This window comes from Camelus bactrianus, chromosome 8 (genome assembly GCF_048773025.1).
Source record: "Camelus bactrianus isolate YW-2024 breed Bactrian camel chromosome 8, ASM4877302v1, whole genome shotgun sequence".
Taxonomy (NCBI): Eukaryota; Metazoa; Chordata; class Mammalia; order Artiodactyla; family Camelidae; genus Camelus; species Camelus bactrianus.
This window is the reverse complement of record NC_133546.1, coordinates 6,493,156-6,507,264: the sequence shown is the minus strand read 5'-3', so window position 1 is coordinate 6,507,264 and position 14,109 is coordinate 6,493,156. Positions and strand designations below refer to the sequence as shown.

General features: G+C 44.7%; 1 protein-coding gene across 6 annotated transcripts in view; it reads right to left on the bottom strand.

Annotated features, from left to right (window-relative positions):
• Positions 1-14,109, bottom strand: part of AGPAT4 (1-acylglycerol-3-phosphate O-acyltransferase 4) — a 106,370-nt gene that overhangs the window by 81,151 nt on the left and 11,110 nt on the right. Inside the window, exon 2 of one of the 6 annotated variants that reach the window (XM_074368044.1) lies at positions 5,577-5,670. The exons of the other annotated variants lie outside the window; for them this stretch is intronic. The gene's annotated coding sequence lies outside the window, so the exon portion shown is untranslated. The remainder of the gene's footprint in view (positions 1-5,576; positions 5,671-14,109) is intronic. 6 annotated transcript variants of the gene reach the window in all.

The following is a 14,109-nucleotide window of genomic DNA, read 5'->3' as shown; positions in this document are numbered from 1 at the left end:
GTGGAGACGGATGTCGTGTGCCTCATCACCGAGACTCCTGCCAGGTGGTGTGGCCATCAATCAGGTCATACACCTGGGAAGGCTGACAAACTGTGGAGGCGGAGGAAGATGAGGAAGGGGCGGCTCTCCCCGCAGCCCCTGGTCCACCAGAGGCGGCAGATGGCCTGCGACCAGCCCTGGGCCTGCAGAAGCAGGCGTGCGGCAGCGGCATCACCAGCTGGCACCAGAAACAAAACAGAGAGCTTCATTCAGTATAGAAGCCACCTCCGACTCTAGATCTACCGTCACCGAGGCAACGCGGCCGGGACCGCGGTCTCACCACACTGCCCACCTCTCTCCTTCCCACCCGGGGCGTGAAATGCCACGTGGCCAAGGCACGTCACACAAGGGGGCCCTCGGCCAGCAGCGGCGGGCGTCCATCCCCGGGTACCTGCTGTGTGACCTTGGGCGGGGAATGTCTCAGCTCTGAGCCTGTTTCTGAGTCTGTTTAATGGAAGGAATAACCCCGTCTCCAGGAATGTTGTGAGGATGAAATGCGGCAGGAAGGCGGTCCTGGGCCCCAGCGCTGCCCACGCCCCCAGGCTGCCTGGGGCATGTCCCCTCCTCCAGCTGCTTTCCCCGCGGCCCCCAAACTGCTACCATCTTTTCTTACTAAACTCTCCTCTTGTGGGTCTCATAATCCCTTTCTTTTGCTTGATTTAATAAGATTTTCCTCATTTGAACATTTATTCTTGGACCTCTGCACAGTCCAGAACGATTCTGAGCTGAAGTGACTTGTAAGACCTCCCAAAGTCCATTCACAAGTCTTAATGAATCGATTACGTCCCCATCCCCATCCTAGAGGAAGGTAGTTCAAAGTCATCAGTTCTGAAAGGGAAAAGGGGTAGGGGGAAGGATAAATTAGGAGTTTGGGATTAACACATCCATATTACTATATACAAAATAGACAAACAACAAGGACGTATTGTACAGCACAGGGGACTAATATATTCAATATCTTGAAATAACCTATAATGAAAAAGGATCTGAAAAAGAATGTATATGTATGCATATGTAGAAATGAATCACTTTGCTGTACACCTGAAACTAATACAACATTGTAAATCAACTATACTTCAATTTTTAAAAAAGGGGGAAAGAAAACCCCAGTCATCGGTTCTGAGGCTCTCTTCATCATGATGGGTAATACCTGTTAGCTCCTGTGTAAACTATAAAGAAATGAGTTGAACATGCAAGGTGAGCCCTGTTCTGACCTTGTGGAAGAAATAAAAACTGATATTGACAAGCCCCAGACCATCATCGCCTTGGTGCCCTGCGAGTGCGCCCACATTCCCATATTCCCCTGGCCTCAGTGTCACACGAGAAGCACTTGAGGACACAGCTCTGGCAGGATGGGATGTGTAAAGGATGAGCAGGTAAAAGGTGTGTCTGCATCACCGAGGAAGCAGGCTGGAGCAGGCAGCCTTCTGAGCAGTCTGAAGCTGGGGTCAGCTTATTTGTGCAGACAGACATGTGCTTGAGTCACTAGCAAATCATAGCACCTAAATTTTTTTCATAAATGCTGATCTTTAATATTTCCAAATAAACTGAAAACAAGTAATAATAAAAAGCCTCTAAAATTAAGACTTATGGGAAAATTCAACACTTTGTTGGAAACTTCCTTAAACTTATAATTTAGTATTTTCCCCGTGGAGTGAAGGGGACAACCCTAACCTTTTTGGTGTTTAGGAGTTCTGACCATTACGTAGGCTCCAGTATGGTCAAACAGCCACACGCACTCGGTGGATGGCCAGGCCAGGAAACGGTGGGGATAGGAACGCAGAGCCAAGGAACAGAGGCAGCCAAGCACACCCTGCGGCTCCGTTTTCCAGCAGAGAAGACAAAATTGCACCCATCCCTTCACTCCTGCTGGCCTGGCCCACCTAGTCTATCTGGGTCACCAGCTCCACTAGGAGTAATAACTCTTCACTGTTACACAGGACAAAACACTGTAGCCATGGGACCAGGGCTTGTAACCAGCAGGGGTCACTGGCCTCAGATAAACGGCCAAACCACCAGTTATGGGGGGGCTCCAAGCATCTGAGATAGGATGTCTCACAAAGCCAAGAAGATGTGAAGTGATAGCAACCACAGCTTGAAGGCCGTGTCACAAAACCACGTGCACGTGGGAAGGTCGTCTGCACAGCAGCTAATCTGGTGCAAATTCAAGCCGGGGACTTTAAAACTGCCTGGGAACTTACTTCGCACTGGCTTGAGTCAACTCGGTTAGGGCCCTCTTTGGGAACCCAGAAATCGTGATTCTACTAGTGGTGGAAGAAATCACCGTAGAAGGGGAAGCAGCAGTCTTGAGGGTATGGGTTTGGGTCTGGGTTTGACTCTTGGCCATCTATCTGTGTGTCCATATCCCTGTGGTCACTCGGCCTCTAGAAATCTCACCTTCCTCATCTGTCAGTAGAAGCTGACAGACACACCGATGCCACAAGGGTGGGGGCAGAGCTCAGTGGGGTGAGGACGTGCAAGGGCACCTGTGACCACTCCCAGTTTTACAAAACGGGGGCCACTCATCCACACGCCCTCAACCACAGTGCTTCTGATTCATGGAAACGAATGTGCCATCAGCGCCCTGGGGAGGTGCTCCAGGGCATCGGGCTCGGAGGAGGCCCCCTGCTGCCTCGGCCATGATCAACTGGGCTCATTGCAGGTGGGGTGGTTCATCGAGGATCTGCTCAGAGCAGCTAGTCTGGGGAAGAAAAGCAAATGGCCTTTCTTCTTCTTTTGCATCACAGACACCGATAACCGAGCTCTCTTCTCTCTGGTAGGTCCCTCTCCTTTGTCCTCACCGCTCATTAATTAAGTGCCCTTGACCCTTCAGTCCTTGGAGACCCTGCTGCTGCCAATCCTTATGTTCTGGTGAGGAGTGTGGGGAAGGTGAGAGATCAGTCAGGCTAGATTTTAAATCTTTCATTTCTTTGATTTTCATAAAGGGATGCCAATGAACCCAGGCAATTTCCCTGACTTGATTCATGCATAATGGACCCGAAGAGAGACTTATTAGAAAACAAATGCACTTAAATGCTTTCCTGACCTGAATCATTCATTGAAGACAGAACTGCTGGCTGTGAGTGCCTAAAATAAGTTGACTTACAGTACCCTTGTTTCGAGATAGCTCTGAAATACGACCACAGAACATTGAAGTACTCAGCTATGAACGATGCTTTTGGGGTCATTATGGACTGGCTGTTCCTTGAAAAGTTTCATTAATAAGAGCAGCGATAAAACATGAAGCGGGGCCCTCTCTCTCCTTTTCTTTTTCAGTTTAGTCACAAGGCTCAGGAACAGAGGATGCTTAGTGAAAACGTGATGTTCTTTCCAATTTCTATTAAGTAGAATCCGGGACAGGTATTCTTGGATTTTTGCAACCGTTCATCAATCCATTGATAACTTTATTCATTCATTAGATTGTCCACCAAGCTACCCATTCACCCATTAAGTCAAAAATTCACTGATTCATAGTTACTGTTATAGCTTTCTGTACACCATTGCATTAGACTTCTGAAAGTAAGCACGGGGGGCTCTTACAGAGCCCCTCCCTGTATTTTACATGGGTCAGTACCACGCCGGATAAACCAAAGCACTTACTGAGTAATTATTTCCAGGCCCAGGATAAGCTCCCCCCACCCCTTCCACTTCTTACAGAATAAATAGATGCTCAGTAAATGTTGATTCAATCTCAATCTCTAGATGACTTAGTATTAACCTCCATACCAACAACCCTGAATTGATTGTCAAAAACAACGTACGAAGGGGTAGCATGAACTGAGAAAGTCCTGGGCTTCTTTCCCGTTACAATAAGCACAGAACAGATGACCCAATAATTTACTCCCCCTACACAAGCCAAGCTAATAAATCCACATGATTGCCATCTAGACCGTTACATCCTGAAACCAAGCATAGAATCCTCTTCTCCCAACACAAATTGTATGAGGCAATCCACGAAACTGACAGGAAAATAACTAAAATGAAGGCAAATTGCCTGCTTACACCCAGTAGGGGAGCTAAGATGTTGGTGGGGAACTGAGCTGACTTTTTTTGTTTTTTAGCAAAGAATCTTCTATTAAAATAAAATCTGGTAAAAGTAAAGGAAATTATTCTTACTGAGGAAGTCATTTTGCGAGCCAAAGTCATAAATTTTTGTAAAGGCTATTTCCTCCATTATAACAATAATTCACACTCATTACAAAAAATGTGTAGAGTTTAAAATGCAGAAATGTTACCACCTACAACAGCCACTGACACTTCGGTTTATTTTCTTCTAGTCTTTGCTGAACGCATTGACTTTTTTTTTTCTTTGTTAGATAAAACCATTGCAGAGGCTCTTTGTTTTTAAATATAGTTGAGATCTTATGTTAAATCAATTTTATATGCCCTTTTCTTAACCTTCAGTGAAGTCATTTTCAATGTCATCACAGTAGAAATACTCTAGTAGCTACATTGAACACATCATATATTTTTTTTATCTTATTGCCTCGTTGTATTATTTAGGCTTCTTTAGTCTTTTTAATAATAAGTAACCCAATAATTAGCAATTCAGGGTATAAAGCTTTTTATCTGAATTTTGGGTAATTTCTTTAGAATAAATTCCCAGATGCAGGATTTCTGGGTTCAAGGAACAAACATTTTAAGGCGTCTAGTGAATTTTACCAAACTGCTTTCCAAAAGGTTTGTAGCTATTTATGTTCTTACCAGCAATTTACAAAAATACCCATTCCATCACGTTTGTTAGCAATAAGAATTCCCATTTAAAAACAACAAAAATTGGATTAACTCTTCATACAATAAAAGTTGTGTCTCAATTTGTTTGAATCTGCATTCTGGGGGTTGCAAGTGAAGTGAATTTTTTTTTAACACTTATTAAACTATACTGCTTTCTCTTTCCTGACTTGTCTATTTTATGTATTGCCCATTTACCCTTGCACATTGACGAGCATGAGCTCTTCATATATTAAGTAGAATACCACCTTACCTATTCCATTTCGAGGGACCAATTTTTCCAGTTTGTTTGCTTTTATTCTTAGCTTATTAGGGCCTTATATTATTATAAAGCAAGAACTGTAATTTCTTCATAAGATTTAAGCTTAGAAAGGTTTTCCTTCTACCCTTACTTCTTGTCCTGCAGAAAACTGGTACCCATTCACTTATTTCTTCTAGTATGTATTTTTAACTCTATGGTCTGACAATGCATTTTTTGGCTGATGCTCCATGAGAATCTACATAGATTTATTTCCAAATATTTAATGAGCTGTATCCAAAGCATTTACTGAAAGATCTTTCCCTCCTCTGTCAATTCATACAACAATTTCATACATTAAATACCAATCAACAGAGAAGAAATGAGCCATAGGGATCAATACCCTACCTGCTCATCTAACAGATGAAGAAGCGGCACCTACAGCCAGTGACCCGCCTCACCCCTCAGACGCAGGGACAGAGCTCAGAGCACCCTTTCTTCCCCCAGCGCACTGTGCTCCTGCCCTCCCACCTGACCCGGTGCCTCTGTGAGAGGCAGTCAGTGTTACCGTGCGGTTCAGACCGGCCTTCCCCAGCCACTGCTGGAAGAGCCACAGGAAATACGGAAGCTGTATCTCAGAACTACACTCATGCCACCGCCACCTGCAAAGGGAATGAGGGAGACCAAGGTGGGTGCAGAGACCAGAGAAGGATTCTCAAGACTCCTAAGGGCATTCCTGGCACTGATGTGGTACCAGTCTACCTAGAGGAGGCTTTCTGCAGGAGGAAAAAGGCAGGCAGGAGAAAGTACTCCAGATCTTCAAAAGGGATTCATTACCAGTTAGTGATTAGGGGATGGAAGCCACAGCAGGGCAGGGAGTTTTAGGTTGTCCTCTGCAATGGTGCATCTCAAGAACCCAAAACAGCAATGTCTGCAGGGACAGAGAGGACGGGAAAGCCTCACGAGGCCCCTGGACCACTTTCTGCTATGAGACAGAAAGCCTAGAACACAGAGAAACCTGAGAGGAGTCCTACGACACAGGGAGACTGAAGGGGGGCCCGGGACACGGGAAGACTCAAGGGAACTGAGCGGCAGACAGTGACTGAGGTCTGGAGGCAGGGATGAGAGCATCTTTTCCAACCCAAATGTTTGTTTAACTGGTATTTTTGGTAAGAGTAACTCTAAGTTCCACATGTGAATTCCCAAACTTTGAGTTGTTTCTAGACTCTCAATGGAGTCTTTGTGTGTTGACTAAACCAGACTTTACTTTTGCCTCTGCTTTTAGGTTATGAGCTCCTACAGTGTCAGAGACCAAATATATCATAAATGAATTAGAAAACATTATGAACAATTGTAAATGAATAAACTGAAAATAATTATAAGATATTAACCAGAAGCCCCAGCATTAACTTGTTTTAAAGATTTCTGAGTAAATAGCTAAATAGGAACAGAAAGCCTTAGGAGGTCCAGGAAGAACAATGAGGAAGTATAGTTAGTGATAAAAGACGTTTACAAAATACAAAGTCAACAAAAACATGCACCGTATGGACCAAAGTTTAAAGACAAAAACAAAACAAAACAAAACAAAACAAAACAACAACCGCAAAAACCCAGTGCATCTCTATGCTTAGGAAACAGTTGGTTATCAAGTCATCAAACTTTTTTTAAACATCAGAAATATTTGAAATATACAAAACGTTTTACCACACTGATATCTAGTCACGTTTACTTCATTGTTTTAAAGAAAATAGATATTGAAGCCACTTCCTCAATTTGAGGTTGAAATTAGTATTTTCTTCACTGTTTTTATTCTTTTACTGTATGTATTTGCATTCACAAACAAAATGTTTTTGTATTGTAAAGATGTACATGAGTAATATTTGAATCCTTTTGTAATTTCCTTTTTATACTCAAGAAATTTTTTACATGTTATGCATCTACTTGAGTCATTTCAATTGTGGAAGAGTATTCTTTTGTATGGCTACCCCAAAAGTTAATCTGTTACCATAATGGTGGAGATTTAGGATATTTCTTTTTTTTCTGTGTTATAGATAATTCATGAATGACCACTGAAATTGGAATTGCTGCATCACGCTGACATGACTTAACAAGATGTGACACCGTCCAGCTTCACTAGATATTAACAAATTTCTTTTCACAATGGTTAGACAATTAACACTCTCAGAGGCTGTTTTGGGTAAGAGGATAACGGGAAATAATATTTTTCTTCCTTATGCTTCTCTGTATGTTCTCATTATTCAACCAAGACTTGGGAAGTATATTTAAGTTAAAAAAAAAAAGAACTCGCTCATACAACTTAATATGGAAAAAACAAACAACCCAGTCCAAAAATGAGCAGAAAACCTAAACAATTAATTCTCCAATGAAGACATACAAATGGCCAATAGGCACATGAAAAAATGCTCCGTATCGCTAATTATCAGAGAGATGCAAATCAAAACTACAGTGAGGTATCACCTCACACCAGTCAGAATGGCCATCATTCAAAAGTCCACAAATGATAAATGCTGAAGAGGCTGTAGAGAAAAGGGAACCCTCCTACACTGTTGGTAGGAATGTAGTTTGACGCAGCCATTATGGAAAACAGTATGGAGATTCCTCAAAAAACTAAAAATAGACTTACCATAGGATCCAGCAATCCCACTCCTAGGCATATATCCAGAAGGAAACTTAATTCAAAAAGACACACACACCCCAATGTTCACAGCAGCACTATTTACAATAGTCAAGACACGGAAGCAACCTAAATGTCCATCAACAGATGACTAGATAAAGAAGTTGTGGTATGTTTATACAATGGAATACTACTCAGCCATAAAAAATAATAAAATGCCATTTGCAGCAACATGGATGAACCTGGAGATCGTGATTCTAAGTGAAGTAGGCCAGAAAGAGAAAGAAAAATACCACTTGATATCACTTATATGTCGAATCTGAAAAAAAAAAAAAAAGATGAACTTATTTACAAAACAGAAACAGACTCACAGACATAAAAATCAAACTTATGGTTACCAGTTGGGGAAGGGGATGGGAAGGGATAAATTGAGAGTTCTAGATTTGCAGATACTAATATACATAAAATAGATAAACAGCAAATTTATACTACATAGCACAGGAAACTATATTCAATATCTTGTAGTAACCTATGGTGAAAAAGAATGTGAAAACGAATATATGTATGTTCCTGTATGACTGAAGTACGGTGCTGTACACCAGACATTGACACAATGTTGTAAACTGACTATACTTCAATTTTAAAAAGAGCTCAAGTTTTACATTGCATTTTTCAGATTACTGAAGTATGCAACATATGTTACTTGATGTTCACAATGCTCTCTGATTTATTAATGTACCCATTTTATAGGTAAGGAAATGGAGGCTCGGGGGAGTTCTGTGACTTGTTTAGTTTGGTCATTTAACTGTTGGTTCCATATTGCTCTGAGCCTCTATTTCCGCTTTCTTATTTCCATCAACCTACCTCACAAAACTCTTGATGGTGAAAAAGAAGACAACTCTCTTGAAATATCCAAAAATATTAAAGTGAAATATAAATATATACAATCCACTGGTTAACTTTTTTTCATGATTATGTTCTTTACAGCTCTGTCACTCCTCTGTACACAGTAAGAAATAACTAAGTATCGGGGAATATGGGGGAACGTACATTCTTACGAGACCTCAGGGACCCTTTCAACTGGTCCTTCCCAAGGAAAGTAGACATTAGCACATGGTTTACTACCGGGAGACTGGCTCCTTCCATCCTTGATCTAAGCTTTATTCTAACAGTCATTTAATTCTTCAAGATGAGTAAATACTGACTCAAATGACAGAACAACAACAACAACACAAACGCATTCAGTACTAAAAGCAAGTGCTTTTTGGTTTCAGATAACGCTCTTCAAAGGACTTCCGACTTTCTCAGAAAGCACATCCTGGCAAGAGTGGAGAGCTCTGGAAATACAACGCCTGGACTCAAAACAGTGAGAGCCCTAAAACTGTCAGGACAAAAGCACAAGCTGCTGCACACACCCAGCAAACCGCGGGCACCAGCTAGCCCCATGGCACTTCCAGCCCCCACACGCTCCAGGCTGGGGGGGACACAGCCCCAGATCCCAGATGAAACCCCGCATAATCGCCACTCCCTGAGTTGAACCAGCCACCCTCCTGGCACCCTCCTTCTTCGTTCCTTTCCTGCGGTATCTCACACATAAAAGTCTCCTACATGGATCCGATGAGGACATTTTGATAGAGGTCTGAACAGTAAAGAGACTTGGATTTGAAAATCTGCAGCATCTATGCAGAGTTCTATGCTCCCTTGGCCTCAGAGGAGCTTGGGGAAGTGATGAAACACCTCGCTCAGGTCTTCAGATGTTAAACAGAGTCACCGAATGACCCAGACATTCCACTGCTAGGCGGCTGCCCAAAAGAAATGAAGACACTAAGTCCACACAAACCCTGTGCATGAGCGTTCATGGCAGCAACATTCACAGTAGCTGAAAGATGGAAACAGCTCTGAGGAAAGAGGGGAGGGATAGATTAGGGGTCTGGGATTAACAGATCCACATTACTATGTATAAGATAGATAAACAAGGACCTACTGTATAGCACGGGAAACTACATTCAGTTTTTTATAATAACATATAATGGGAATGAATCTGAAAAAAACAGATACATGTATGTATGTATATGAGTAACTGAATCACTCTGCACCTGAAACTAACATTGTAAATCAACTATACCTCAATAAAATTTTTAAAAAATTAAAAATAAAAAGATTTTTAAATGATGGAAACAGTCCTAATGTCTATCAGCTGTTATGTGGATAAACAAAACCAAAAAACTGACCCATGGAGAGCCCCATCATGGAATATTATCCAGCCGCAAAAAAGAATGAGCTACTGATACAAGCTACAGCGTGGATGACCCTCAGAAACGTGACACTAAGTGAAAGAAACCAGTCACACATTCCATAGTGTATGATTCTGTTTATTTGAAATGCCCAGAATAGGCAAATCTATAGACAAGTAGCCCGTGCCTGTCCAGGGCTGGAGGGTGGGGGGTGGGGCATGCTCATGGATAAGAGGTGATGAAAATGTTCTAGAAGTCGATAGCGGTGATGGTTGCACCACTGAATACATTACAAGTCACTGAATCATACACTTAAACATGGGTGAACTTTATGACAGGTCAGTTATATCTCCTAGTTGTTTAAAAAACAAAACAAAACAAACTCCTGACCCTACAGAAGACAAACCACAAGAACAGTCAGCCCTCAGTCCATGTGTGATGTAACCCCTTGTCCCGGCGTTGTTGGAGTGAAGGCATGAACGGGGCGGGGAGCAGTTCCAGCCTGTAGGAAAAAGGTGCTCCCCTCTCCCAAGGAAGAGAGCAAGACCTGGGTGCCCAGGTCTGCCGGTGTCAGGGTGGAGCCAGCCAGGGCGCTGTAGGGGTGCAGAGTGGGTCCTCCTGAACTGGCGTGATCTGTGAGGCGGGGCCTCAAATGGAGGTAGGATGGGACCTCACTGTTGATCCTGAGTACAGCCTGAGGGCAAAGGCGGTAAGGATGTCAGTCTTCCCTCAGTTTTCCAGGCAGTGTCAAGGACCAAGGGAACTCCACTCGCCCCTCCCTACCACCGCCACACTCAGACCAACAGCGCTGTAGCCACATTCCAGGCGTTGACTTAAGAAGAGGAAATCTTTAACAGATCAAAGATTTTTTCCCCCTTAATGTAAGGCTGCTTTGAATACCCGAGATTGAGTATTCTATTTCTGTTCATTACTATCACTGCTACTCCCAAAGTCCGGATAGACTGTATTTGCTAAGGCCAACGCCCTGCAATTAAATTCGGGTGAAATTTCAGGGCTCAAGTACGTGAAAGAAATGCACGAGAGCTGCAGAATCTGCTGCCCTTTACCGGCCATCCAGAGCGGATGCTCCCAAAGCCCCCCGGGGCAGGGCTCCGTGAGGCCGGCGTGGTGGCTGGGGGCTCCCCGTGTCCCCGAGAGCCAGCGTGGGGCCCGCACACAGCAGACAGTACAGAGAGAGCTCGTGAATGAAATCTGGAGAATCGCCAAAAGCGTCATTTAGTTAATGAAATCAGTGGGGAGATAAGTAATTGAAGGAAAAGAAATGGGGTCATCAGTCTGGCAACACCGAAAACTTCACCTTTTCTGGGTGGACGGCAAACGAACCATCGAGACGGAAATCAAGAACTAATGCACCTGGTTCCCCAGTTTCAGCTCTGAGAATCCGTACTTTAGATCAGAAATAAAAGTAGTAAATTCAGCATTAGATGCGGGGAGGGTATAGCTCAGTGGTACAGTGCAGTGCTTAGCATGGGCAGGGTCCTGGGTTCAATCCCCAGTACCGTCATTAAAAAATGATAAATAAATAAACATAATAACTGCCCCCAAAAAGTACTAAAAAAAAATTAAAATTAGATGAAAGCTGAAAAACATCCAAACGTCCACTACCAGGTGAGCAAATAAACCAGACGTGGTTTATCCCTATGATGGAACACCACTCCGCAAAACCAAGGAACAGGCAACTGACTCGTGGGACGGACCTCAAAGCCCACGCCTTGTGGGTGGCAGGCACTCCCACCGTGGTGTCCGTTTCTCTTAGCCCCTTTCCGAGAGGATGCTTTTCACTCCTAGAACAAATATTTATTCAGGCACAATCCTGGGGGTTGGAGACACCAAGTGACCTCAGGCACTGTCTATGCTATAGGCAAGAACAACTGAAAAAAGTAAATGATAAAATTGAAGGCTAACAGCTACTCTCCTGAAATGCACGGTATTTTCAGAGTAAAAAGCGGGATGAGGGTCCACCAGGCAGGGTGGTCCCAGCTCTTGGAATTTTCTGAACAGCGTTCGCGTTCACGCTTCTGAGACCTGCATCTTGTCCCATCTGCCGATGCCCCCCACCCCCAGCATTGCTGACTTGCCAAATGTGTGTGCATCCTTCAAAGCGCTGCCCTCACCTGTACCACCCAGCTGCCTCCCCACAAGCATCTGTCTCTGTCTCCTCACGATCTCTGCTACACCGACTGTTAGGCTCAGCACTGTAGGACTTAACCACGGTGCAGTGAAGCTGACAACATGTGAGTAAATGATGTAAAAAATTCCGTGCGAACCCAGGCCACGTGGCATCAGGAAACGTGGTTTCCCTTCCTGTGTACGTCTGCCTTCCCACAAATCTGAATTCCATAGGCGCCCAAGGGTTTTTCGTTTGGTATCCAGAGTCCAGCATGGACCTGGCCACCACGGGTGGTTAATACATATCCATAATACAAACGACTCGAACCACACCCACCACACCGCTACGGGGGAACGCCTGCCTTCTGGCGCGTTAGTAACACGACCACAGTGTCAGCGGGACAGGGCTGCTGCGCTGCAGCCAGATCAGGGCATCCTCGTGAACAAAGCCCACGGGCAGGCGGAGACAGTTTAGCTCCCCTAACTCCAGCTCCTAAGGCACTGTTACCAGCCATCCTGAATGCGGAAACGCCAGCGATTTAACTCTGCTTCTCTTCTAGAAATAGTTGGTCAGAGATAACAGAAGCTTCCAGATTCTTTCTAGCATAACTTTCCTCCACACCATTAAAGTAAAATCCAAGAGAAAAATAAAACAAAATCAGACATAAGGGAAGTCCCTGCCGCTGGCTTCATCCTCTTTGCGCCCTTTGTCTTTAGTTCTGAGGGAGGCCTGGGGCTCCGGCTCTGCTCTCACTACACGGAATTTGAATACTGAGCATCTGAAGAGGCTCCGCCGTGCACAGGCAGCACCAAGAGCCAGGAGCTGGTTTGCCTTCAGGGGCTCTACAACCTTCAGCGGCTCTACAACCTTCAGCAAGTTACTTAACCTCAGTCTTCTCATCTGTAAAATGGAGACAGTAATGGTTCCTACTTCATGGGGCTGTGGGGAGGGCTTGCTGTTTCTAGCACCCTGTCTGGTACATTTTCATATTAAATGTGGCTGCCATCATCATCGTCATCATTGTGGCCACCATCACCGCCACCTTTGTCCTGCCTCTGGCTTTCTTTTTGTCCCGTCACTTTCCTGCTAGTCACCCTCCTTCCAGCATGTGGTCCCAGTTCTCCCAGTTCTCCCAGCTTGTCCCCTAGGAAACTTAAACAAAAGCAAGGAACCAGAGACTCGATCAGCTGGTCCGAGGCGAGTGATGCCAACAGACAGGCCAGGTCGAGACCACAGCTGAGACGCTGCCACTGAGATGGGAATTCAGGGACAGAGAGGTGGTCCTGCCCCAGGCGGCCGTGTCCTCCCTTCACAGGACCCGTGGCTGTGTTTCCCAACTCCACATCGAAGGCTGAGCACCTGTGCCAATCACCAGGGCCTCCTCTGCCGGCTCCTGCCCGCTCACTCTTCCAGCCTTGGATTAACCTCCCCACTCTCTCCCTTTCAGTGTAGAGAGCTGACTCCACCTCATGCTTGGAAGATCAGCTCAGAGCACAGCTTCTGGAAGGACGGCCAGGCTGGGGGCAGGCTGCAGGCCCCGTGACCCTAGCACAGCATCTCCTTCCTCACCTGTGACAGCCAGAGGACGCGTTCTGAATCAAAGAATTTTCTGGAAAGCTAAAAGGTAAAGCTTAAGTTGCCAAAAGAGAAAGCTGCCTGAACTCGTGTTTGGAGTGACAATCTTCCTAGCGTCACCCAGACTCTCCTGCCTCCATAAATGAAGCACTTTGGCCACAGCACAACACGGACGGCTCAGGGCGACGGTTCTGCTGTTCATCAGTGACGGTCCCCACCAGTAGTAATATTTTTAGCTCGCTCGCTGTTCTTTCTTTTCCTACCTTCCTCTCCATCATTGCTTTCCCACCACTGACCCAGGAAGACGGACAACCAAGCTCGTTAAGCCGGTGATTTCAGCGTTCTGCGTGCTAAGTAGGTTCCGGATAAATCAGATTAAGTCTAATGTACAGAGGCTTTGACAATCATGTTTCTCGCTTTCTACCTCCGATCTGGAGCTGTGTTCCACATGGCTGACTGTCCCCGACTGGATGCTTCACCATCTCTTAAAGGGGATCTGTTTTAGCAGACTTGCCGGTTTAACCTG